General features: G+C 42.3%; 1 protein-coding gene and 1 long non-coding RNA gene across 6 annotated transcripts in view; one reads left to right on the top strand and one right to left on the bottom strand.

The window, feature by feature from the left end:
- Nucleotides 1-24,291, top strand: part of Sox5 (SRY (sex determining region Y)-box 5) — a 953,863-nt gene that overhangs the window by 86,625 nt on the left and 842,947 nt on the right. The window lies entirely within an intron of this gene.
- On the bottom strand, nt 1,831-22,795 carry Sox5os3 (SRY (sex determining region Y)-box 5, opposite strand 3). Its single transcript, NR_040519.1, has 3 exons — nt 22,571-22,795; nt 5,619-5,724; nt 1,831-2,403 (listed from the first exon to the last, which is right to left on the bottom strand). It is a non-coding gene; the product is annotated as an SRY (sex determining region Y)-box 5, opposite strand 3 (long non-coding RNA).

The following is a 24,291-nucleotide window of genomic DNA, read 5'->3' as shown; positions in this document are numbered from 1 at the left end:
ATTTGGGTCCCTCTAAAATGACTCATTTATAAAATGGGATATTACAAAGGATTTTAATTTGCATACTTTTTAATAAAGAAATAGTGATGGAGAATATTCAAAGAACGGTTAGGGTAATATTTATCTATTTGTAATCTGGTGTCCTATACCTCTCTTGAACAGTCATAGACTATCCTACCTTGAAAAGAGCTCTCTCATCTATAGCCACCTTACATTTACTTACTGTTTTTTTTTCTTTTTTTATAAAAAGAAACAGCTGATGACATTTAGAGTATGTCAGTTAGATTTTGAAGAGCTAAAATGCATAAACAATTTATATGTTTTGAAATATTTTATTAATTACTAGACAATTTTATACAATGTATTTTCTTTTTTTCATATTTTTATTAGGTATTTTCCTCTTTTACATTTCCAATGCTATCCCAAAAGTCCCCCATACCCTACCCACCCACTCCCACTTTTTGGCCCTGGCATTCCCCTGTACTGGGGCATATAAAGTTTGTAAGTCCAATGGGCCTCTCTTTCCAGTGATGGCCGACTAGGCCATCTTTTGATACATATGCAGCTAGAGTCAAGAGCTCAGGGGTACTGGTTAGTTCATAATGTTGTTCCACCTATAGGGTTGCAGATCCCTTTAGCTCCTTGCGTACTTTCTCTAGCTCCTCCATTGGGGGCCCTGTGATCCATCCAATAGCTGACTGTGAGCATCCACTTCTGTGTTTGTTAGGCCCCGGCATAGTCTCACAAGAGAGAGCTCTATCTGGGTCCTTTCAGCAAAATCGTGCTAGTGTGTGCAATGGTGTCAGCGTTTGGAAGCTGATTATGGGATGGATCCCCGGATCTGGCAGTCTCTAGATGGTCCATCCTTTCGTCACAGCTCCAAACACAATGTATTTTCATCCTATCCTACCCCTCCATCTCCTCTCTTCAACCCCTTTCAGATCCACCCCATTTCCACACGCCTCCCAACTAGGTATCCTTTAAAAAAAGAAGAAGAAGAAGAAGCAAAACTCATTGACTCCAATTTGGACTTCTGGGTGTGGGCTGCCCACTCCAATGTAGGTATGGGATGCCTCCCCTCAGGTTGTTGGTCAAAGGTGTCCCCAGATATAGGCTATTGCTGATGCTCTTGGTTAGCCACCAGAAGGTAATATGAGACCCTGATGCTGAAGACACCATAGACATAGGTCACATTAGGTAAGGCCTTGAGTTCTTACAGACCAAGGAGTTTCGTCCCTACTGGCTCGTTCTCAGAGTACTGAAAGGCAGCATGCAGTCTACTGGTAGGAACATACCATTGCAGCACACCTACCCGTGAGCTGCAATAATAACGGCGTCTCAGTATACGTTCATGGACTCGGTGGTGGCTGGAGTGAGTGTCGTGGGGGCGAAGAGCAGCTTTCCACAGTTTGCCAGTTGGTGAGACAAGACTTTCCCTTTGGATTTCTTTCTGTATGATTTGGAAAGCTACAATATTTTAAAGCAATTCATGGGCTTTCCCTACTGCTAGGATGCTGGTTGCTAGCATGGCTATTATTTTTTTAAGTGAGCGCTTTTCATCTAGTGAAATTAAAAGTTTGTTTAATGTTTTTATCTGGGTGATATATAGGCAGCTAGGTTTGTTTTTTCATTTTAAATGAAACATGTGCTTTATTATTTACTTCCTTCCTGTTCTTTTAAAAATACTCTATATTATATGATAGCTATGTATGTGGGAGGCATGTCATGGTGCGCGTGTGGAGGCCAAAGGACCACTTGCCGGAGTCAGTTCTCTCCTTCCACGTGTGGGATCCTGTGGATCAAACTCATCCATCTCATCTGCTGAGCTGTCTTTCAACCCCCATTCCTTTTATTTTTCATATTAAAACATGCTGTAAGTTGATCTTTTAGTCAGCATACACACAATGGGTTTCATGATGGCATTTGCATATACATGAGTCACAACCCTCCCATTTCTCCTCTGCCCACTTCCTCTCATCCCTCAGATCGTTCCCACTTCTGCTTTCATACCAGCTATCTTCAAGTCACACACCCCTCTCATTTGTTTAAACATTTCTGGATGATGAGATGGATACATTCGATACGCTGATTTTAGATATTAGCAAGCTTTTGGGTCAATGATACTGAAAGCCATGACATTAAAGCCAAAGAAATCTGGTGACATGGATTAGATTGACAGTAGAAATGGAAACTTCGAGGATCTTGCCAGAGCGTTGTGCCTTTGGCTGTGATACATCCCCACTTACTGGGTGAGCCCCTTGCTGGAAGATGACGGTTACATTTGAAGAGCTTGCCAGGTTGGAGTGAGTTAGCAATGAGTAACTGACAGCATCAGAGTTCAAATTCATCTCATTGGGATGGCTTGACAGGCCACTGCTGTTAAGGTCAACAGAAAGTCTCTCTCTAGAAAGAAAAATTAGCAAACACATGTTTATTAGGGAAGGGTCTCTGAGGCTCCAGAAGAGTCAGCATGAGCGAATACCACTGAATTATGAACTCTGTTGGAGGGGTCCCCAGATTTACCTACACCAGTAGTGTATGCAAGATGCCTTATTTCTAACTAGTGCTGTGTTGTGCCTTAAAGGAATTACAGGGACTAGCAAGCAAAATGGCTTGAGGAAGATACAGGAACAGAGGGGCTCCAAGGTCAAGATGGCTCTTGGAGGCAAGAGATCTGCTCACATCAGTAGACTAGAGTTTCTCCCATGTGCTCATGGTAGGGGCCATGTGGGCTCAGTCTAAAGCAGTGATTCTCAACCTTCCTAATGCTGTGACCCTTTAACACAGTTCCCCACATTGTGGTGACCTCCCAATTGTAAAATTATTTTGTTGCTCCTTCATAACTGTAATTTTGCTACTGTTGTGAATTGTAATATAAATAAATATCTGGTATGCAAGATATCTGATATGGGACTCCAGTGAAGGGTCATTTAGCCCTCAAAGGGTCATGGCCCACAGGTTGAGAAACACTGGTCTAAGAAAGGCTTTCTATTGTAACTGCTAAGACTAGTGTGGTCGGTTGCTGGAAACAGCTATTTTCCAAATGCATCCACTGGTGTTAAATCAATGACTCGATTTGTTGGTGACTCACATCTGATAGTGCTTAGCCAGGCTACTGAGTCTGCACAGGGGTGGGGGGTCTTGAGTTTTGCATTATCTGATGAAAGGTATACGGGCTACCAGTTAACCTATTAAAATACTGTATTTCAAAACATAATTATGGTGAGGCATGGTGGTGCATGCTTGCAGTCCCAGAACTTAGAGGTGGAGGCAGAAGAATCAGATGTTCAAGTCCAGCTTCAACTAAATAATAACACAGTGACCAGGCTGGGCTATAGGAGACTTTGTTTCAAACAACAAGCAATGGCAAGAACCTATAATCAAAAAACCTGCATGTCTCATGAGGCATCTAGTGCCTTCGTGTGGATGTGATGTAGTGGTTACGTCAGAGGGTAGCAGAGAGCCGAGCATGGCGACACATCTGAATGCTAGCGGCCGAAAAGGCCCTCTTGCTGTTGGTAGACAGAAAAAGGGAGCTACACGCTTCAAGTTTGAAGCGAGGGTATTGACATGTTTAATGTTGAATAAAGAGGCCTCAGTGTGGGAAAAAGTGCAATATCCATTATTGCCAGTTATTAACTCTATCCTATAACTCACGATAGTTTTTATAGGTGCATTTTAGATACGTTACCTCTGGCCACTTCAATAAATGGTAAGGGTGCCAACACACACTACAGAGATTAAACACAAGAACAGAGAGGTCACCACACATGGAGTGTGTCTCCAGTGGTGGAGACAGCTGTGCCCCGAGGTCTTTGTGGACTGATGTGTCTATGTCTCTGCTACAACAGTTAATCTTGCTAACAGTGGGTTTGGACAGTTCTGTGTTTTCAGCACCAATTTTGAGGTACTTACACAGCCTCATCTGAGCTACTGGGGAAGTCATTTTTTAATAGCCTCCAAGATTGGAGTTTTGATTACAAGGGCTAGAAAAATCTTGGAATTGTTCCTCTATTTCCAAGCCAAGAACCGCCCAAATGTTATTTTAATTATCTGGCCTGTGTTCCCGTTATTGTTTGTTGGGATGTGGGATTCACATTTCCCTGTCTTCATTCTGTTGAGCTGTGTTATTAGTGATCTGTTGGCTAGCTTGTGTGTGCTCCCCTCTGCTCTCTGATTCAAACACATCAGCTGCTCTGCACAGGCCTTTTCTCCATCCCCACACTCTTTTGCTTCGTCCTGGATGCCAGTGTTCTGTGAACACGTCCTGGAACTTCAGATTCCCATATCTACTTCAAATCTTTCTCTTCCTTCTAAGTACAAATATACTTACTTCCCACACATCTTAGAAGTTATATTCTGTAAAAGGCCTTGCCTTATTTAATCTTATCCTTTGTGTATTTCATTTCTAACTCAAAATTTACCATTGTTAGGAGTGTGTGTGTGTGTGTGTGTGTGTGTGTGTGTGTGTGTGTGTGCTCACAGGTGCACATACACATGTGTGTCCAGGTCAGAATAACATCAGACACTTAGTCACTCTCCACTGTATTGTTTGAGATAAGGCCTTTCCCTGACCATCAAGCTCACTGAGTTGGTGAGAGTAGCTGAGAAGTGAGCCTCAGGGATCCCCCTGTCTCTGCCTATGACCACTAGTGAGACAGGCTTATACTGCATGCCTGTGTTGTTTTTTTAAACGTGGTTTCTGGAAGTCTGAACTCAAACCCCCATGCTTGCACAGAGATACCCCACTGGAGAAACCCCAGACCCGAACTTAAACTTTTAGCATCTAACCTCCCATGAAGCTATACGTTGAGGAGAATACAAATTAATTAAGGCTAAAATAATCTAGTTGGAAAGGACCTGAATAGTCATGGGAAAAGAATTTCAGACATCTTTCTGACATGGCGATTTTGAAAGAAAGAGGAAGACTGTGTACAAGGATAATTCTTGCAGGGAACATACAGTTCTGCTTCTTAAAGCAAATTCATTTTTTAACTCAAGGACTTCCGATGAGCAAGAAGTCCTAGCGTAGGGAGCCACATACTGTCCATAGTTTGAAGGTCTAAAAGGGACCTGGTTATGATTTATTCTTTCCTAGAAGAAAGAAGCAACATGCACACTGCTCTAATCGGTATGATTTAAAGGATCATCAGTGAGGGAAATACACGGTGACTCAAGATTATCCCCAACAAAGCATTCTGGTTGTGTCAGTAATATTGAATTCCAGGAAATAATGTTGTTGCCTTCAAGATGTTTATAATCTTTTGAATCTAAAATAAGAGATGGGGGGGGGGAACTTAGTGAAAACGTGAGAACTTACTAGGAAGATAAGCAGCAGCCATGATAAAGAGCAACAGATTATTGAGAATATATGAGATATATCTATATATATATATCTACATATATATATATATATCTTAGCTAAATGAGAGAGCTTTGGTGTCAGACAGGATGAACAGCCAAATTTGCTTCTTTGTAAGACTTTCTGAGATCAGGGATGCTCCATACAGACAGAAGGATGCTCACCAGTACTATAAATTTTGAATATTTCTTGCAGATTTTCAGGTCAGTAGCACATACGGACTTAGGACATAATTGACACTGCAAATGTAACTCACCTCTGCCTTTGTGATCTCACTCAGTAGGCTGTGGTGCCACAGTTCCTTGCTTGAAGAGAATTCAAGAGAAGCACACGCAAACTGCACACTGTACCTAGAGACAGAACTAATAAAGAGATTGATCTTAAAATGGGCTGAATGTGATCCCTTTAAAATATAAAAGATGGGGCTGGCAAGAAGTCACAGCTAGTACTCAAAGCCAAACCTGATGACAAGAGCTTCATCCCCAAGACCTACATGGTGGGCAGAGAACTGATTCCTATAGCTCGTCCTCTGATCTCCTCGTGTATGACATACTGTGAAAGTATACAAACGTGGGCATATGAATCACACACAAACAGAAAATTGTTATTTTTAATTTTATTACATTCACATATAAGAAGAAAATATAAAAGATGCTGAGGAAAATCAATTTACAGCCAATGTAAGCGTCACCAAAGCCAAATTATTTTGAGATAGCCACTAAATATTCAGTAGCTCATCTCAACAAGAAGGTCCTTTGGCTGTCTAGTGTCCAATGCCCTTGTAGGCAGATGACTGTGTTTATAGGACAGAAACATCCATGCTCCCTTAAAACAAAGAAGCCCCTGGGTCCTTGGAAACTGGAGTACCAAGTATGCTATGTGCTGTTGTCCCGTTGAAGAAGGTGGGCCTCACAATTACCATCTTACCCAAGTGGAAAACTTTCTGTGCATTTGAGTAACCAAATTATGCTTCCAGAAGATGGGGATGTCCCAACGATGGCCAAGTTTCTGTGGTGAGTGACTCAGAAGAGCCCAAGAGGGCTTTCACTGAAAGAGAAATTAGTTGTGTGTTGGGCTGGGACTGGGGGAGGTGAGTGAGCTCATGAGGTGTGTCCAGTTTCCAGACAATTTCTGAGCTGTGCCTGCCTGTCATCATTTGTAGACACAGGGACACTCTCCTCTCTGCTATGACTGTCGATCACTAGAGAAGCTTAATGCTTTTAAAAGGAAAATCACTCTAAAATATCTCTCCTTACTCAGCGAATGGGAGCAAGAGCTTCACTGTGACTGAGTTAGAGCTATCGTACATATTGTCTTGATCTCCAGTTGCAGTTTAGTCACTACTTTGGAATAGTGGTAGTGAGGAAATAAATTTCATATGGCTACTCACACGTACCTATGCATGTATATTTGCATATTTCTACACGCATGCCTAGGCAATAAACTTGTAAATATGATTTTACATTAAGGAATAAATATGTGGACATACGTATTATGTATCAACGTGAGAGCTGTAGTGACTTTTATAAAATGTGGGTCTTGCAGCCCAGGCTGCTCTTCTAGAACGTCTAACCTGCCTAGGCTGGCTTTGAACTTGCAATCCCACTTTAGCCCCAGAACTGAGGGGCTATGGTCTGCACCATCCCATTTGGCTTTGGAGTAGCCTCTTGCTCACGGGGTGCTCTTACTTAAAACTGTAAGTACATATACACCACGGGTCAGCAACCCGCTTGTACGTTCCTGTGTCTGACATGGTTATTCAAGGATATTCTATACAAGTTAAATTTTGTATCTTGCTCACATATATACCCTGAACTGTAAATCTGTTGAGTGAGTCTTAAAAGGCAGAGTCTATTCAAAGTAAAAGAAATATTTAATCAAATAAATGAGAACATATCCCCCAAACTTAAGCTTTTTGGAATGAAAAACCTTCAAACTTTTAACTTTGTACATCTACTTGGCTTGTAAATGCACTGGTTGCCACACATACTGAAGTTTAATTTTAATTTTAAAAGGTGTACGCTTTCTCCTTCCCCCACCTTCCTCAGCCTTCTGCACTGATCGGGGACTCCGCGCATCTCTGCTCAGGTGTGTGTGCCCTTGTCTGTGATCTGCTGGTATCAGATGTTATTTCTGATACTGCCGTGTGTCAGCATTTCCAAGATAGTGTGACCCATGAGTGAAATCAATCTTACTGTGTTCTCTCTCCCAAATGAAAGAGGTCTTGGTTTCTTCCATCTTTCCTCTGAGGAGTTACACCCATCTTTCCCTCAGTGACAGGGGAAACTGTCTTTTAAGTGCAATTTCTGTTTCTCCCCTGATGTTTTTCTCTTGTTTATGTTCTGCCTTTGGCCATGTGGAACTTCTTTCAGGGTTGCACGTACAGCTTATCCATGCATGAGTCTCTGCTTCAGCTGCTGCTTCCTGCCGTAGAAGCTGCCGTTGTCGGACGGGGCCTGACGAGGGTGGCCGTGTTGCTGTTATCTAACTAGAGTTAGAGATAACTCTTCCATTCAAATGCTTTCTTTTCTTTTAAAAAATCTGGCATCATCTGTGGCCATGGATGATCCTGTAAGCAGCTGTGCTGATGAATAAGCAAAGTTCTCCCCATCACATTACGTAGGATTGTCAGAGTAATTTACGTTTACAGAAGTATTGAATTCAGATGCGCGAGGGTCTCACGCTGGCTACAAGTCACCTCCCGAGCACACACCTCCCCCGTGCACGCAGCCCCAGTGCAAACACATCCCCAGTGCACACTCTTGCTGGTGGGTCCTTTGAGGTGGGAACTTGGTCATGTGCATTCATTGAGCCTTTGTAGCTAAGTTACTCTAGTCTAAGTTGCAGAAGCACTTTTCAGAAATAGACTAGTTAACACTGGCCAAGTTAAAAGATTTCTGTCTGTGTATAACAGGCATCTAGTATGCATTAACAATTATGATTATTTTAGCCAACGCCAGCATCTAGCACAGACTTTTCTTATGTTGACTAATCTCTTAATAAGTAGATATATGCACAGTGAGTAACTGTCTGACTGTCCCTTTATAATGTGGATTTTTATAGAATGTTTCCACTTAGTATATCTTACTGAAATCATAATATATGCAAGCATTGTACTGAGGCCTTCATACTTAAAGGTGTTTTTCTCATATGGTGTTAATGTGGATTTTTATTGAATGTTTCCACCTTGTATATCTTAGTGAAATTGTAGTATGTGTAAGTGTTATACTGAGACTTTCATACTTAAAGATGTTCTTCTCATATGGTGTTGGTGAATCTTCCATCACTGGGACAAAACACGCGACATAAACAACTTAACATAGAAAGGTTGATGCTGGCATATGGCTTCAGAGGGTTCATTGCAAGTACTCTTGGCTCATCCATGGGTAGAAAGAATATCATGGTATCATGGTGGCCGGCGTGTATAGAGAGGAAATTCTTTATCTTATGGTGGGCAGAAAGGAGAGAGAGAGAGAGAGAGAGAGAGAGAGAGAGGGGGGGGGGGATGAGGTGGGGGAATGAGAGACACACACAAATAAATACTGGGGATCAGGCATAACCTCCAAGCCTTGTGCCCCTGTAATCTACTTCCTCCAGGAAGGTCTTAATATCCAGTTTCTACTACTATCCCCAAGTACTATACCAGCCATAGATCAAGCATGATGTAATGACATGAATAGAAGTTTCTAGAACTGTCTCGGTATCAGCTCCTTTTGCATTAGTAAGCAGGATGGACTAGACAGAGCTACATCATGTTCTGATTTACTGTAAGCGAGAACATGGTGGAAGGAAGGGGTAGAGAGGAAAAAGTGGAGAACATACCCAAGTTTAGCAATGAAAATAAGAACTGCTGGTAGGTGGTGTCCTGACAACCTCTCCCTTCACACCAGAAAGGGGACAGAATGACCATGACTGGAACAGGCAACCCAGGACCCAAGCAGACTCACCAGGGGCAGAAACTGTTTTGTCTAGAGGGAGTTTCTGTTAGCAACTTGGGATTTTGTGTCAAATACAATGAACTGTGTGTTGAACTGTGTTCAAACAGCACTCATGGTACATGCCTTGGGAAGCTGAGGCAGGAGAATTGCTGAGAGTTTGAGCCCAGCCTGAGGTACACAGTGAGTTCCAGGGTAGACACAGCCATAATGGAAGACACAAACCAAAATCTAAACAATTATTGGACTATTACACTGTTAATTGCAGATTTTTTTTTACTTGAAAATGTTTATGAACTTTTTTTTTCAGATGGGAATTTCCCTTTGTGATTCACCAAATCCCAGGCCAGTGCTCTGGACTCTAAGGCATTCTGGGCCAGGAAGATAGCTGTCAGTTAAGTGCTTACCTTACTAACACAAGCATCTAAGCTCAATCCTCAAACCCATGTGAAGATGCCCAGTCCAGTGACTGGAGGTTTTAATCTGGTACTGGGGAAGTGGAGACAGTTGGATTTCTGGGGTTGCTGTATATCCACCCAGCCTACTGTGGGGGGGGGGCAGGGCATTCCAGACCAGTGAGAGACCCTGTCTCAAAACACAAAGTGGAAGATGCCTGAAGAAGAAAGACCACACAATAAATGGTTTCTAGCATCTCATGAACCAATGCTGATGTAAAGCATGGTAACACTCAAGAATGAAGGGAGAAATACACACACACACACACACACACACACACACACACACACACACGCACACACACACACACATTTACACTCACAGACACACATGTATACGTACACATAGACACACATATACACATACATGCATACATATACACAATACACAATACACACATATGCACATATATACATACATACACACATACATACATATACATATACACATACATACACATACATATACACATATATACACATACACATACATACATATACACACATAACACACATATACGCATACATGCAGACACACACAGACACACATATACACAGACACACACACAAACATACACACAGACACACACAGACACATACAGAGACATACATATACACACAGACACACACATACATATACACACATACATACACACACACACACACACACACATATACACACACATACATGTATACACACACACAGAAGAAATCCAAACATTCCTTTCAGGCCTGTTTTTTTTGTTTGTTTTTGTTTTGTTTTGTTTCTGTTAATGTCAACAGACATAGCAGGGTGTTGTGAGGTTACTGGGAATGCTCCCATTTCTGACTCAAGTGTGGCACCCACCTCCTGGCACACCACAACATGTGGCTTGTAAAGGGGTGGTGTCCCTCAGACAGACATGGGCAGAAGATCAGATGCCATGGTACATCTAACACCAGTCTTCATGGGAGATGATTGCAAGACTTTCCTAAACAAAATGATGCCTCACACCTGTAATCCCAATGCTCAGGAAGCTGAGGCAGGAGGATTGCTTCAAGTTTAAGGGTGGGCTTGACTATGCCATAAATTTCAGGGCTTTGGGGGCTACAACATGAGATGATCTTTTCTTAAACCAAAACTCCAAACAAACTGCCAGTGGGAAGATATCTTCCACTTGTTTCTAATTCTTTTCAGAGTTAGCCTGTTGCCTGCCCTTTCAAGATCCATTCTTTCTGTGCTGCGTGAACCCTTCTGCTGTCCTGTGTTGGGACCTCATTATTCCAGAACACTGGTGATGCACCAGCATGCTGGGAGAGGCGATGGAGGTCCATGTGGTTGGGGCAGTGCGCCTCACACTTCCATGACATCATGTCGGCTTCAGCTCAGCCAGGGAGCATCCAGTCACCCAGTTCTTCCAGGAACATGTACTAGGCAGCGGGCCTGGGGATTTTAGGAGCTCAAGAACCTTGCTTGCTCCCGGCAAAGAAAAGCCCGGGTCACATTCTGTTCTTACACGTGTTTAATACACTAAATTTGATAAACTCGCACACAAGTAGTAATAAAAAGGTGATAATTGGATAATGTATTGGCTTTTTCTACTTTTCATGCCTTTTATTTTTATATTAAAAATTGGCCTCTGGAACAACACTATGAACTAACCAGTACCCCGGAGCTCTTGACTCTAGCTGCATATGTATCAAAAGATGGCCTAGTTGGCCATCACTGGAAAGAAAGGCCCATTGGACTTGCAAACTTTATATGCCCCAGTACAGGGGAACGCCAGGGCCAAAAAGTGGGGGTGGGTGGGTGGGAGGGTATAGGGAACTTTTGGGATAGCATTGGAAATGTAAATGAGGAAAATACCTAATTAAAAAATAGTTTTAAAAAAATGGCCTCATATGTCCCAGGCTGACTTCAAACTCAATATGTAGCCAAGGATGACCACGAACTTATAATTCTCCTGCCTCTTCTGCCCAGGCATTGTGATTAGAGATGTGTGCCACTCACGTGTGCCACTATGCTCAGACTATTCAGTGCTGAGGATCCAGTCCCTGTGCATGCTGGGTAAGCTCACGACCTGCTGAAAGCCACATCCTTGCAAAATGCATGATACATTCTAGCTAGCTAGTGTAGCCAAAAGATACCCAATCCAGGTATTTTATTTACAAGCTGTAAGCCTAGATTGGGCAGGCGTGGAGCTATTCTAACTGACACCCCAGCCATAAGTCCCTTGTCACTTGCTCTTCCTCCTGGTCCATCTCCTCTCATGGCTGCCTCCTCCTCTCTTGGTCTTCTTCCTTCTCTCCTTGGTCTTTCCTGAGACTCCTCACTGGATCCTCAAGTCCCGCCTTTTTCTCCCTACTGTCCAATCACAGGCACTAGCCCCCCCCCCCCTTTTTTTAAACCAGTTAGTTTTAAATTGAGGAAGGTTTACATAGCATCACTTGGTGTATGTGAGGATCTCTTTACTGGGGGCAACCAGATATTGGAAGCCAGTATTAAGTTAGCATTTGAGTGCCTGGCAGCACAGGCCAACCCCAATATATTCTCACCCTCACTGATTCTTAGTTCAAAGGAGCCATAGAATTTTAAAAGCATATAAAGGGAAAGCTCACGACACTATAAATTAGTCTGTGCAGGATTCTCATTAATAATTTTTAGCATGAAGTCATTTGAAATTATGATCTAGCAGTCTAATATTCTCCTCCAATGCTATGGTTCAAACTCAGGGCCTCATGCCTGCTGAGCAAGCTCTTTACCACCAAGCTACCTCCCCAGCCCTTCTCGTTCTTCTTACAGATTGGTACCACAATTTAAAGTGACTTTCTGTAGAGTAAGTTACCCAGATGGAACAAGCAAAGCAGGATTTAAAGTTACCAACATAGATAACAGATCCTCTTGGTGTGTAAGCCAAGTTTGTTTCTTTATATTAAGCAAGTTGTTCCAGAAGGCTTTCTGTCTGATAGACCTCACCAAATCAAGGCCTGTTAAGCAAAACATACCTGTATATAGTATGGAAAACTGTTGAGAAGAGCTCATTGCTTGGTTTTATATTTAAAACAACATTCAAACTGATACATCATCCGTCTTCAAATTGATACATCGGCCTTCTAGTTGATGTCTCTTAGGCATTCAGTTCACAAAAACAAATGTTCATACCATCTTTACTCAGTAATCTATATCCGTGAGAGTTTGTCTTTCAAACTTTGGAGCACAATACACCTAGGTGCAATAGCTCATAGCTGTAATCCTAGCACTCAGGAGGTTGAGGCAGGGGGATTGCCATGAGTCTGAAACCATCCTGGGTTACATAGTTAACTCAAACTTGCCTCAGGGTATGTCACTAGGCTTTGTCTCATGAAAACCAATGAAGTTGAAATAGTGTATTATGGGCTAAAATCACGTTTTATTATGAATACAATTAATAGCATATAGCTCATGCTGATAACACATGCATGATTTTACAACTCACTTTCCAGAGAGTTGGAAAGTCCCTCTCCACATACAGTGAAGTTGGTAACAAGGGTGCTCACGTTTTATAGGAAGATGGGTGAGAAGCCAAAGTTCAACAAGAAACCTAATGGAGGGCATTCTTTTTTTTGGCAATGGTTAAATCGGGTAATGGCTGGATATGAAACTTGTACTTCCAGCCCTTGAGAGGCTGAGGCAGGCTAATTGCTATAAGCTGTATGGTGAGTCCCAGTCTAGACAGGACTACATACCAAGACTCTTCTTAATTAGTTGAACGATGGAAAACAAATAGAACCAGGCAATGACTTTAAGTTATTGTCTCTGGTATTACTGGTTTTCTGATTTGTAGCCTGAGTGACATGTCATTCAAGTAGCTGGCCAGCGCCGGTCCACACAGGAATTACTGTTTTTAAATAATCTTTCTCAGTTTTGGGTTTATGTTACAGATAACATTATGCCTGTAGGTCATATCAGTATATTTCTTAAGTAAATGGCAGCAGTCTGCAGACCTCCTGTGATAGCTCTGGAAACTACAGCCTTCTCTGGGTTCCAGGGAATTCCTTTGACAGACTATGGAGATGAGACTCTGGGTCATATCAGCTTGACTGGTGGCTTTTCAATCAGAAGAGAACCCACAGAACCAAACGCAAGGCACTTCCTTTAATAACAGCCTGTTGGAAGCCTGAGGAGAGAGGCCACTGAGCTACAGGCTCGTTTGCTGTAGCACAAGATTAGGGCAACATCTGGACTGCAGTCTACCTTTGACCTTTCAGTTGCATTACTTCCTCGTCAGGCAAGGAATGCTGGGTACGAGAAATCATTTGCCTATAATGAGTGGTTCCGTCCTAATTAGTTTGATCAGCCCATTGCAGACAAAGGTGGAGCGCAGGCAGCTTTGTGAAGAGAGTTGTGGGAGGGTGGGTAATTGTAGTCCTTCACCTCAGGGTCCCTTTCACCTTTGCAAGCCTTTAATTCCTTGGCTCCATAGGGCTGTCAGTCAGAGCAACCCAGACTTCCTCAAGTCCCTTTCACACACTTTGCTTATCTGAGTGGCGTTTGTCTGATCTTTCTTTTTGCATGTTTTTAACTTTTAAGATAGTCTCTTTCTTATGTAAAAAAGGCAATTAGACTCGTATCTGTTTATTTTAAACAAAATGGCTGTTAATTAGTGTGATCAAAACCCTACCATTGTAGACTCTGGGCTCCACTTTGTACTGCTCTAAATTGAGTATGGTCTGGTGCCAGTTGACATGATAACAACTCAGAGTCTGGCTTTTTAAGAATTAATGAACAAACGCACTCACGAGCCTTTGTTTTGTCTAGTTTGGATCTATAGGCGATCAACACATCACGGTTCTTGCTTTTTGTCTTTTTTTAAGCTGACTAATGCTCGTGCTTATTAAAAGTGCATAAACTTACTGAAGAATTTTTTGATGATATAACTGGTATGTGAAAGCTGTACTATTGTCATTTAATTAGCTCATTTATGACTTTCTACGTTACAGCTCAAGACACGCTTATTCTTCCATCAGTGACACACACATCAGTGACACCTTTCACTCTTCATATCTTAACTCACCAGACTTCTAGGAACATCTTAAATGATCAACCTGTCCTTACCCCTTCTACTCCGTTTAATGTTTAGAATAAATGAGCAGAGCCCAAGAATGAATTTAGTGCACAGAGACCGTAAAGACTGTGGACATCTTTACTCTCTGCAACACTTTAAACAATGATGCTCTGGGTACAGATGTAGGGACATCCTAATATTTGAAAAACTTAGATTTTGTACATGACAATGCCCGCACTAAGATTGAAAGCCCAGATAATATATATTGGTATTACTTTTCAAGCACTGAGAAAAGATATACTTCTAATTAGATAGCAAAAAAAATTAATGGAAATATGATATGGTTGCTTGGACACCTTAACTCTTTTACATCTGGTTAATTGAGGTTTGAAATTCATATTTCTTTAAAAAGTAAAGAAGTCAGGGGTGTCATAAGGCAAGTGACCCAGATCTCTGGGTGTTCATGAACTTTGAATTAATGTTAAGAAAGAAATAAGTACCTCAACCTCTCTTGCCACATGTCTGAGAAAGTTCTGGCCTAAAAAAAAAAAAAAATGGAATTTTTCTCTGGAGAACTAGAATGAAACTTGATTTTCAATGGAAGGATTCTGAGTGGTAGTAATGGGGCAACATGTCTCACTCAAGGGAAGGCTAAAACCAAGTAAGAGTGCCTGCCAGCTACTCAGTCCTTGCTGCTCCCAGGCAGTGCTCTGAGCCTGCTGATCACATTATATTCACCAATATCACCATGTTTCAACTTTACCAGCTCTGCAACCGGGGCTTACTTGTGCTCATTATCAGCTGATGAACCAGAGACTTGGAAAACCATATGTCCTGCTGAGTTCCCTCACCTGGGAGGTGTCAGACTTGAGTGTTGGCCTCTGATTGTTGGGGTTCCATAGATTTCCATGAAATGATCCCCTGATACTTGTCATAAGAGATTGATTTGAAAGAAAAAAAAATTCCATCTTCATATGACATAAGGAAGCCAGTCAATCCACGTTTTCATGTGTAATCTTCCCAAGTCATGAGGAGCTTCTGTTCTCCCTCCCCCACCCCCGGCCCAGTTAGCTCACTGTTGGGTGTCCTCTAGAAAGCACTCTCAGGAATGGAAAGCCATCCTTCAGGGGTTTACGTGTTCCTCTGCTCTCTACCACTGGTCTCAGCAGATTCTTGCCTTCATCCGTCCTTTCTGTTGAACATTCTTTCTTGGAATTTAGTCTAAATTTACTTCTCCTGATCATACTTGTTGCTCTTAACTGCCTCCTTTGTTACGAATGTGTTAGTAATGATCCATCTTTAGCTGGCTGTTCTCACAAGATTGAGGCACATGATGTAGTGATGCTTAGAGATGATATGATAGAGATGTGGGTGGTTGGGCAATCAAATTCAAAGTACATTTCAACCTAGAATTAGTAGAAAGGCAATAAAGGGTACTCAGTGTCGGCTGTCTGTATGGTTTGTGCTTTGGTTTCCAATGAAAGGTATCTGCACCCAATGCTTTAAGAATATTCCCATATGGTTACTTATATGCCTTACAATTTTAAAGCGTATTAGCTTAATGAATAGTTCAAAGTTTGATTATATTTTATCTGCTGTGACATTAATCTCCTTTTATTACTTTTCCACTAAACCCACATCTCATGCAGTAAACCTTTGATCATATTTGCTTACTGTTTCCTGCCCTCAAGTCCTTGATTTCCATTTCCTTTTCAGTAGTAATGAGACAAATTATACAACAAGCTCCTTTGAGGAAACTCCAATTGTAATCAGTTAGCTCGATGGAGAGAACGATAGTTGGTATGCAGTGTTTCTCCTCCCTTGTGGATACTCAGCATTTGTAATTGAGGGCTTAGCACAATGTATTGAGCACCCACTCAGCAAACTTTACAAAGTGAAACCAGATTCCTTCATTCCACATAGATGTCTGTTCATACGCTGCTTGTGTCTGCCGGACTTTGCTGTGTTGCTTTAATGTTTTTTTTTCTACAGCCACAGTGACTTGGGGCATCTGAGAAAGGGCTCCATTTGTTTAGATATAGACTTGAAGCTCTAATGCTTTGAGTTCAGTTCAAAGCATCACAGGGTCACGAGTCTACAGTAGATGAAGTAGGGAGAGAAAAACAATACCATATAAAGAGCTATGAGAAAGGAGAACTTTAGAATGAGAGTCAGGAACCAGTTCAGAAATAGAAGACCCCTTCCAGGACAAAATTGGGTAGAAATAGACCAGGCATTGTGAATCTAGGTGTAAAATCTCTGAATGTTTTTTGAAACATCATTAAAAATCTTTAAATATGAGGAAAACTGAAAATGGATGGAAGCATGAATATTTTAAAGAAAACATCTACAGCCATGGGACATGTTGATGATACCTCAAGCCCTGAGGGACAGATGTGTCCAAGCATTAAAAATAAGACAATAAAACCGACAGGGTAGCACACATCAAGAGCTATCTTGGGGGCTGTTTGATTAAGCTCTTCTCACCTGGGAGCAACTGAGTAAATCCTGGAGTTTTATAACACCTGGGCCATTCTTGCATAGCCAGGCTCAAGCCTTGGCAGTGAACATTTCTACTCATGGATAAAGAGCATCTCCACCAGTGTCTCTGTAGATCTCATCACTAGGTCTGCAAGGGCTGTTGCTAACAGGCTGTAGGCATCCACACGCACATAACACATTGCCCATGTGCTCATTCCACCTTCATAATGTCCTTTGAAGAAGGCACCTCAGCTCCACGCCCATCTCTCTGATGATAGCAGAGGCCCAGGAGGATAAAACAATATGGTCCAGTTTTACACACAGAGAAAAAGTTCAGATCCAGGCTTTGACCTTAGCAATGCCACACAGAGGACATGTCTGACTCTTCCTCACCAGATCCAGCCTGGAAACTCAGGACATCTTGTTCTCTCCCACACTCTATCTGCTGAGCAGCCAGGTCCCCCACACCCTTGAAGATATCTACAACAGTTGCTTCCTCATCTCTTCCGGGTTGGAGTCCACAATCGGGTGCCTTTTGTGTTCAGTGCTGAACTTTTCAAAACCACTTTGCTGGTGAGACTTCTCCAACATGCAAATTGAGCTGTTAAATCTTTCCAGAAAAGCCATCCTGGGCTCTAACGTTAATCAAGGGTGAAGTCCAAGCTCCCCAACCCCGCTTCTGCCGCAGACGGTGTGGTATCCGAGGTCCCTGGTGTACGGTACCTTTCTTGGCTTTTGCACCTGTTGTTTTCTGTGCCCACAGTTTCCTTCCTCCTTTCTTGGCTCAGCTAACACCCAAGCCTGTCCCTCTGTTCAGCATCTGGGTACACGCTGTATGGGGCTCCATCATGATCCATATGCTGAGTTCTGGTTACTGGTTTCTATATTTCCTCCTCAAGTTTTCATCTGTCTAGTATATGGATGATACGTTCATTGCTAAATTTCTCCTGGGCTTCCCAGAATCTAACACGAAGTTGGTGCGCCCTACCTGCTTATTGAATGAAGGGATAAATAAATAAATAAATAAATAAATAAATAATAAAAAGAACTGATGTATGTGATGAATCTCTACTTATCTCTACTTTTTAGAGTTTTGAGTTTAGTTGTGATTTGGTGTCAGACTTTGATGAGGATGTGTGTGTGTGTGTGTGTGTGTGTGTGTGTGTGTGTGTGTGTGTTGTTCTTAAAGGGGAGAGCTGGCTTCAGTGCCTTGTCATCAAGATGCAGACATATAAGGGGCAGTGGGTGTCTATGAACTCAAGAGTGATGTTAATACTTTCTGGACGGTTCTCATAGTCAGAATCTGTTCACCAATGACTTCCTTGGATGCACTTTCAAATTGCTGTGTATTTTGAGGGGGAAAAGAGAAGATTTGTGGAAATAAGAATTCATGTGGTAGAGTCTTGATCCATCTGGGTCGGTGACTTCAAATGGATATATATATATATGTATATATATATATATATATATATATATATACATGTATGTATTTACTTCATCTTTAAACAATTTGGTTTAATAGTCTTTGGGGCCCACCCACTGACTGTTTGGTTTGGTTCTTTGTTTTGATTTGTTTTGTTTGTTTGTTTGTTTGTTTGTTTTAGATTCTGGGTAATTCTTATTCCAGCCAAGGAATGGGCTTTCTCTAGAGAGTTGGTGGATTAACCGTCCTAAAGTTGGCACGGGAGGAAGACCTGAGTGAAGAATGTAGGGTTTTGGAAACTTCCACAACATGTTGAAGTATAGAGACTTCTGTTCTCTCTGTCCAGAAGACTCCACTGTTGTTTCAGACCAGTGTGTGTCCTACAAAATTGTGTCCATGCACTGATCTTCAGAGGGCTGAGATAATACACTAATTAATGAATTTCCATCACCTATGGGTGGTTCTAAAATGTTTACTTAGAGAAGTTTAAGCACAAACTTGTCGAATCTCTTAATTATTGGCTGTATTTCAGTCCTCCCCTCCTTCTGCTCTTTCTCTCGCTTCCTAAGTTATGAAAACAGAAAGACCCAAGGTGCAGACACAACAAAACCCACAGCATTTTCCTGAAGTGCAGCACAATGAGACTAGTCTTATTAACTAAGTGTAACCCTAAGATAACAGTGGCCTTGAATAAGTGGGTAACATGAAGTTATGGTTACCCACCTTATGGACAGCTGCCATGACTGTATCTTCCACAGCTCTGTGTACTGTGCCTTCTATAGAAGTTATTTGGAGTTACTTCTAGTGGTCAAGAAATAATTTCTAATCATAGATGTGTTGAAGTACTTTTAAAAACTTGGTAGATATTTGGGTGCTTTTTGTCCAATCATCTGCCTCCTAAGTTCATTTGGCTCCTGGCTAACATCATTTCTGTTTAGGCTGCATGGCTTTCATCAGCATCCCACCCCTTCTCTGACCATTGTGCTGAAAGGAGATCTGCCGTCAGCCTGGTCTCCGGGCTCCTGTTCACTGCCATCTTCTCTGAGAGTTAGACTCAAGATGGATGTGGTGGCTTGCTCTTGTCATCCCAGTGCTTAGGAAGCTCAGGCAGGGTGGTTTCATGGAGTTCCAGGCCAGGCAGAGTTACAGAGTGACACTGATCTCAAAAGTAAACAAAGAAGAAAACAACAAAAACTCAACGGGAACAAAATTCAAAATTGGAATACGCCACACCTTGCTCCACAGCAGTAGATGAGAAAATAAAATAATGTTTAAAGGGACAGTGCCTGTTTCACAATCACCAGTGAGTGCAGGCCGGGTATTCTTATCACCATGAGACTCAAACACATCCAAAGGTAGGCTTAGGAGTTCTGAGGTCAGAGAGTCCATGTGTAATTCCTGCCCTATCATAAAGTAGTGATGGGCCTTCAGTTCTGAACCTCTGCCCTGCTGGAGCTCAGTTCTCTCATACAGAAGAGAAATGTACAGAGTGTCTGCCCCACAGAGGTATAGTTGAGTGTTAAATGAGATACAAGATCCACAGCACAGTGCAACGCAGCGAATGACAGGCAGCACCCTCGTCATCCATGTATCCTTGACACCATCCTCATCCGTGTGCCCAGCTGGATCCTTGGCACCAGTAGCAGCATCTCTAAGCAGCTCTATCAGCATTGCAGCCATCCATCCCCATTCTGTGCTCAACCAGCCAGAAAGCTGGAAATGGTCCACGCCCTACACTGTCTTCATGCAGAATTCTTGTTGAAGTGGCAGCTAAGTTGCAAGCATGTTGACCGGTTGTGGAACTGGGACAAGTAGTTCTCTGCACTTTAATGTTTTTTTAATTGTCTTTGGTTTTCATTAATCATTGGTTAAGTGAGAACCTATCCGTACAGTTATGTTCTGAAAATAATATCTTCTACTAAAAGCAATAGGCTAATAGTAGAAGAAACAATAGAAACACATGTACAAATACTGAATATCAGTGTGAGTGTGCACACACTGACATTCACAAATCATACACACACACAAACATATACTCTGCAGGGATTGTTGTTGTTGTTGTTGTTGATGTATTAAGCATCAAAGAAAGGATAGAACCTATGGGTTCACACATACTAGGCAAGAACTCCAACACTGATAAATACCCACAGCCCAAATTGGTAAAAGTGTGTGTGTGTGCATGTGTGTAGGCACATATATGCATGTGCTCATGCAGGCTTGAAGTTGGCATTGACTGTCTTTCTTTATTCCTCGCCTCATGATTTCCTGTGACCGAGTCTTTTAAAGAAGCAGAATCTCTCCAGTTCAGTCTAGGCCAACTACCCAGTTGACACCACGATCCTGTCTCTGTTTCCTAAGCACTGTTTATACACATGTGTGCACAGAGGAAAAGTTCTTAGATCTCTTTTAAAATATAATCGCTAAGTCTGAAGCATTCTTTGATTAGTGCATGGCTAGAAGGACAGTAATCCTCATTTGTCAATGTCTTTTTAAATTCACAAAATTTCAGATCATTGACTAAGATTCTGTTTCTCTCAAAATGTTAACAAACACAAAAATATGTGTAAAGAAGCCCTTTCCCTTTCATGAAGTAAAGCAAGAGAGAAGGGTTTGTGTTTCCAGTCATGTAAAGAAAAAAAATATATATATATGTACTGAGACTATAGATTTTGGTGTTCCAAAATAAAAACTTACACTGTGGCAGGATTGGACGCCTCAGATCAAAAGGGCAATTTTAGAAAATTGTGGTGAGCGAATGAAGCACTCGTTTATTGAAGAAATCAGTTTGCTATCTTAACCAGTGGCACCGGTGCCTTCCCTGTAATCTCTGAAAATAGATCGGCACTTTGCGGTTCACCAATCCGGAGATCACAAATGCTCCCTTACACCTGGCAGGCTCACACCTTTTTCAAATAAGATGCTATCATGGGAGCCTTGTGGGTTTATAAAGCCACAAGTTTATTAGGTAGATAAAATCTCTAAGCGTTTAGAAGTTTAAAACCAGGCTGTCAAACTGAATTTCAGTTATAATGGCAATTTCCAAAGTAAATATGACACAGTGACTTCTAAGGCTCCTCACTGTCTCCTTGGTGGTGGTGAATTCTGAACCTCGGCTGCAGCCCTTCCTGTCTGTGTGTGTTTAAATCCAGCCACGCGCTGTCAATGGTGAGTGTGGTGTCTTAGAGTGGAGACCTAGCCAGACACTTCTGGTTTGTAACCTACTTCCATGTTTCTGTGGATAAAAGACAGGCATACATTTTCAAAGGAAAAGAAACACAGCTTTATCATCATCACCACGACCACCACCACCATCATCATCATCTTATTATTATTATTTTATTGAAACAGCCTTGTCCCATAGACTAGGCTGATCTGGAGCTTACAATGTGGCCCAGGGTGGCCCTAAACTTGGTCCCTGAGTGCTTGTATCATAGATGTGAGCCACCATACCTGGCTCAAATATGGCTTTAAATAGACAATGCTGTGGTAAGATTGGAAAGCAAAAAAATTGGGAAGGAATTTCAAACAAAATTTAAACACATTTTAAAACAGACCCCCATGATTGATTGATTTATTATGTATTTTCATTATATTCATAAGTTTATGTGCACCATGCATGTGCAGCAACCTCTCTGTAGAGCGGGCCAAAGAGAACATCAGATTCCCTAAAACTAGAATTACAAGCCGTTGTTACCTGCCATGAGGGTGCTGGCGACCAAAGCCGAGTCTTCTCCAAGAGGAGCAAATTCTTCTCCTGCTGAGTGTGTCTCTCGCCCTTAATTATAGAGAGCTTACAGCTATCTTTGTTCTAATGTGTGCTCTGTGTGTGTGTGTGTGAATGCACATGTCAGTGTATGTGTATGGGCATGCACATGTCAGAATGTACTTACAGAGTTAGAGGAAGTTTGCACATGTCAGTCACCTCCTTCGATCACACAGGCCCTGGAAAGTGAGCTTGTGTTGTCCAGTTTGGCAACAATCGCCTCTCCCTGCAGAAGCCCCTGACCAGCCAACTGCCTGCCATGCCTGTGCTGGCTTCACAGCACACAGCATCACACGTGCTGCTTGTCTTCTTAGCACGGGCTCTGGGGAAGAGACTCTGAACCTCTGCTTACAAAATGAGCTCCTTACTCACTGAGCCCCTCCCCAGCCCCTGCTGACGTCATACCCCAGCCCCTATGAGGTCATACTCCAGCCCCTATGACATTATAGTAGCACAAGGCACCCAAGCCAAATCAAGTTAGTGCTGCAGAAAAGGAGACGAGAGCTTGTGGTGTAACCCCAGTCAAGCACAGTTGCTGGCATGACAATATGAACGTGTCACCCACCAAGAGGAGCCATTCTTTCCCGATGCCAGTTGACTCATGCCTATTGCTGTTCTATCAGGGGTGGAATATCATGACTCACGGCTTCATAGCCACCGGTGGAAACCCACCTCACACCAAACCATTTTCTTCCCAGCTCTCTTGAGTAAGATAGACATGGGCTGGTATGTTTCATATCTTATATTGTGGGTTCTATCTTTTCACGTTGGCGGCTATGGTGGCAAAATCCAAAATTAGTGTATTTGATGAAAAAACCCTCTGGGCCATTTTTTATGGCCTTACAGATCGGCTTGGGGCATGTCAGCCATGTAACCAATTGTTCTCTAAAAAGGTAATATTTCCCCTTTTCTTTCTGTAGTTGTCTGGTCACTTAGTAGAGGACACTAAATATAAGAGTGAGGGTTTGGGCTAGCTGCATTTTACCAGGTAGATGCCAGACTTCCAGAATGTGTGTGGAGGAAACTCCCCCAGAAGAACTTTCAGCTGCTGCTGTCTCGCTTTTGCCAGTGAGGACTCACCCTTACATCCATTAATGTTCCTGGCTTGTCACACACCTCACAAGGATGGGAAGTCACCTCAGAGGCAGCACCGGAGTGGAGGAGAACTCACAAATGACAGTTCTAATATTAGACAGATTGTCCCTCAGAGTGCAAAGGTAGTCTTACAGGGTCCAGGAAGGTTTATAGCCCAAGTAAAAGCAATTCTGAGAAGATGGCAGTTTGAACACCACCCCCTTAGCTGGGTCTGCCCTACACTTGCCCATTTGTTAGGCCCACAGTGTCAGAAGTTGACTATCTCTCTGTGGCTGGCTGGTGGTCAGATTCCCTGTCATTCTGCTGATGGGTTGGGGGAAGCTTCCTTTGTTACTTATAGTGTAAGCTTTCGGGAAGCCACCGGATGTGGCGGCGGATACCAGTGTCGTCCACTGGACATGCTTTCTGCAGAGAGGGTTAGTTACCATGGAGATGACCTGGCTGGTAAGAGGACCAGCCTTTAGGATGGACCTCAGATTTTCCTTTTCCTTTCCATCTAATTTAATTTGACTGCAAAATGTCACTTCTGTTGCATTGATTAAGCTTCTTTGCTGCCACCAGCACTGTGAGAGAGGTGACAGGGCAGGCCAGACAGTGTCATTTCTTACCATTACCCCTCTCTGATATCAATACAGATAGTCTCTGAGATGAGACACTCCTTTGCCACAATGCACTGCCACATGCTTCTCTTGCTTACTTCATGAAACATAGGATCCAGAATTCTGTCTGTCTGTCTGTCTATCTATCTATATA

This window comes from Mus musculus, chromosome 6 (genome assembly GCF_000001635.26).
Source record: "Mus musculus strain C57BL/6J chromosome 6, GRCm38.p6 C57BL/6J".
Lineage (NCBI taxonomy): Eukaryota > Metazoa > Chordata > Mammalia > Rodentia > Muridae > Mus > Mus musculus.
The sequence above is the reverse complement of the archived record's forward strand: the minus strand, read 5'-3'. Positions and strand labels throughout refer to the sequence as shown.